Below are 3,959 nucleotides of genomic sequence, written 5' to 3'. Positions count from 1 at the left end.
AATTCTTTATTGACTAGTTTTTCTTTTAAAACAAATAAATTTCTACTCCTTTCGGTTAATTCTTAGTTTAAAACACACATATAAGTTTTCTCGCATGTGTCAATCAATCTTTCTTTCTAGTTATTTGTTGATCAATACTCATTGAGCGCTTAGGACACTGAGCGGCACTAAACCAGTGAATAGTGTCTTGTTTTGTCTGATTAATTGGTACTTTTGGTTTTGATAGGTAGAGTTTGTTTTTCATTGAATTTTGGTGTGGTCAATTTTTTTTTTCATATTTTGATAGAAAAATATGAGAAACACTTCTGGTTGCGTGATCAAGTTTTGTGAGAAACACGTCGACCCAAACTTCGAGATGACGCAACTTTTGCTCACGATATCAGACTAATCATCAATCTCACACACAACACTCGGTTAGTGCTTCCTTCTGTCTCCATCAATGCACCAGTTTCTCTTCAAACCAAAGAAGGCCAACGCCATTCAAACACAAAACCTCTTCGCCGCCGTTTCCAAAACCCTTCGCATTCTCGAACTCTGCCTCCTCTTCTGGCTCCTCACGCGCCTACCCCTCGCCTTCGCCCTCTGCGCAATTCCTCACCCGCTTCCTCTCCTTCGCCGCCAGCCCTCTCCAACGCCATCATCGCCGCCCTCCTCGCTCAGTCCCGTTGCCTATCCGGCCCCCGCTCCGCGGCCGACGCTCTCTACCACGATTTCCTCAACTCCCCCGCACCCCCGTCACTGTACTCCACGCGCCGCCGCCGCGCGTGCTGCCCGAGCCCGAGTTCCATGACAAGCAGGTCATAGCCGAGACGGTGCAGGGTCGGCCCAGTGTAGAACCCGCCGCGAAATACCGCCGGAGCAAGTCAGAGAACTGGAAAGGAGACAACCTAAAAACGCCTCGCAGGCGAAATCTACGTCGGTCGGAGACCGAGAAGCAGCTCGAAAACCCACAGGAAAATTTGTACCCGCAGGATAAGCTGAGCAATGAGGAGTTCCAACGCGCCATTGAAGCGTTCATCGCGAAGCAATTGAGGTTTCTTAGGGAAGAGTCTTATGCCATTGTTGTTCAGAATCCGTCATAGATTTTCAAACCTAGAAAAAAAAAAGGTTGAATAATGAAAATCTGTTTAAAAAAAGAAAATAGATAATATATGACAGTGGGTCTACCGGTTTCCCTTGTGATCCAGTGTGGATAATTTTCACTCGACCGCATAACATTGTCTGAAAGTGTGTGTTTCTGGGTGAATAAGCAATGACTAATGTTGTTAGTAATGATTTTGTTTTCGGCGAAATCAAGGTAAGGTAATGACGTGGAGATAATATAATTGAACGAGGCCTGGAACCGAAGAATATGTTCCTTGATGGAGAATTGGAAGCGATCCTGATCTTATTCTACAGTTTATAGTTTGATTAGCTAGCTATGAGAGAAATGCAAGGGAATGGTATTGTATTCCTCATAAACGTGAATGGTTGATGCTTGATTTATTCATGTAGCATCCTGAAAAGCAAAAACCAGCTACATATAGTTGGTAGGATAATATTTTCCAACTCTCTCAAGAATTGCAGGAAAAGGAAGGGATGCATTTTTTATCCAATATTTCCACGTTGGAGGAGCCAGCAACTAGAGTACTATAGTCTTTTTTTATACGCATAATTTGGAGCTACCAATTTTAATACAATAAATAAAAAATAAGATTTTTTTATTATAAAATGTCCATTAAATTGCCATACTAGGATTTTGAGGTAACATATGGTATAACCATTTCAACTTTTGAACTACTAAATAAATTCCTAAACATTTAATTTCACTCTCATAATCTCACTTGTGTGTTGAAAAGAGATATCACTCCATCAAAGGAGAGAATATATTCAGAGGTAAGAGTTAAGTGAATTAAGTGTTTAAAGAGTTATTTTACCAAATATTACTCTAAATATTTTTTTGTTAAAAATTAAGATATCAATCTATATAATTGAACAAATAAATAAATTAAACAAATACATAATTGAAACATTATTTAATAATATTATAATTTTAAAATATCAAATTATCGATCTATATCTCTAAAAGTAATAAATAACTCAAGAAAAATAGTAAAAATAATAATTAAAGAGTTATTATTAGTTGGTTATAGATTAACAAACTTTCAACCCGGTTTAAACCCGCTTAACCTAACTAATTGGGTTGGATTAAGTTTTACCTATATTTTAAAAGGTTGAATTTTTTTTCAATCTAACACAATTCAAACACTCAGAAGTTAAATTCGTTTTAAAACTTGTGAAGAAAGATAAAACTAACTTTTACTTTTAAAATATTTCTAATTTATTTGCTAATTATATAACACTTTTCAAATAAATAACACAAGAAATTATTTTATAGCAAAATAAGAAAAAAAACATCTTATTATAAGGGAACAAAATTCACAATCTCCTCAAAAGAGTCCACTAACTTTCGACTATATAAACTATATAAGTTTTTGTAATTAAATTTCTTACTCTTATAGCAAAATGTCATAAAAAGTGGATGTTTTATCATATTTAGTTATTTGTCAACTTAATCAACATTTTCAAATATGAATCAACAAGAAATTCCAGAAAAAAATTATCTATTACCTTACTTTTATGTACATAAGTTTTTCCTATTGAATTTCTTTTTCATATGCAAACTCTCATAAAAGAACTGCATGGTTGTTATCTACAATGGGGATTTTTATGATGTTTTATTATTATTTTTTGGTAAAAGCACCAAGTTTCAAATTATTTGAGGAATTACATGGTTAAATTTTGCTCCTATGATAAAATAAAACATTGGTTAATTAGTTTTATTCTTTTTGTTTTTGGGTTTTTAATAGTGTAGATTGAAAGACAGTTTTTCCATGATTGAGAAACATAAATACTTCAATTATGAATTAAGTTTTGTAGGCTCTGTATTATATGGTATCTAATATATAGCTAACTATGCAACTTGATTTAGCCATGTTCCTATGAAGTTATGGCAATCACTTTCGTAATACTATAGATTTAATTTGATCGTGTCTTGTCAATGACAAAGTTAACCACATTCCAGCATTTATCTGCCTTTTTCTTCAGCTAAAGCTTGAGTCATTCTCCCCTGTATCTCATTGTATTCGTCCTGTACCTTTAAAATATATTTTAATTTCAAAGTATACCCCTCAGCACAGTCAACAAGAATATTTTGAATTTTTAAAAAGCTGACTAATTTTGAAACTTAAACTCTGCCGCATCTCATCCTCAAACCCTACACCCCCTTCTAAATCACTCCTCCCTCCTCCGCCCTCCCTCCTCTCCCATTGTTCTCTCCGGTCTCCTCTGCCCCTCTTTTCTCCTCCCTCTTGTGCCAAGTTGTTTGTGTTTCTCCTCCGTGCTTGATTTCTCATAAATTTCAGGTGCTTTCTGGCGTTCAGGTTAGTATCTTGATAAAATGTAGATATTTGCTATCATACAAATACATGCATGTGCTTTTTGAGTTCGCTGGGTGTTGGTGTTGGTCGCCGGAGAGCAGCTGCTTAAACGCCAGTGGTCGCAGACTTCTGTAATTGGAAGTGCGAAAAGTAGGAAAACCGCATATCGATATGCGGAGGGTTTCCCAGGCGGCTCACACTAACCGCACATCCATGTGCGTTAGTTGTCGCCGCATTTCGAATAGCGTTTAGGTTTGATTTCTAGGTTTTTTAATTTTTCTTATTAGGTTAGTATATATTTATTTTATTAGGTTAATTTTTTAGTAAGTTAGTATATATTCATTTTATTAGGTTAGTATAATAAATTTAATTTTTTTTGTTAGTTGATAAATAAAATGTTTTCTTAATATATTTTTATTTATTTTATTTGTTTGTTAAATTTTGTTGAATTTGTTATTTTTTAACATATTATTATTTTCATAATATATTATTTATTATGTATTTAATTTTATTTAATTTTTTATGAAATTGAAATAATTA

At 34.4% G+C, this 3,959-nt stretch overlaps 1 pseudogene; it reads left to right on the top strand.

The window, feature by feature from the left end:
- The first annotated feature begins 368 nt into the window (after window positions 1-368).
- On the top strand, window positions 369-1,583 carry LOC148201558 (uncharacterized; annotated as a pseudogene).
- Window positions 1,584-3,959: the final 2,376 nt, after the last annotated feature.

The sequence above is a fragment of the Vigna umbellata genome, chromosome 3 (genome assembly GCF_029865625.1).
Source record: "Vigna umbellata cultivar VRB3 chromosome 3, Vumbellata_1.0, whole genome shotgun sequence".
Lineage (NCBI taxonomy): Eukaryota > Viridiplantae > Streptophyta > Magnoliopsida > Fabales > Fabaceae > Vigna > Vigna umbellata.
The sequence above is the reverse complement of the archived record's forward strand: the minus strand, read 5'-3'. Positions and strand labels throughout refer to the sequence as shown.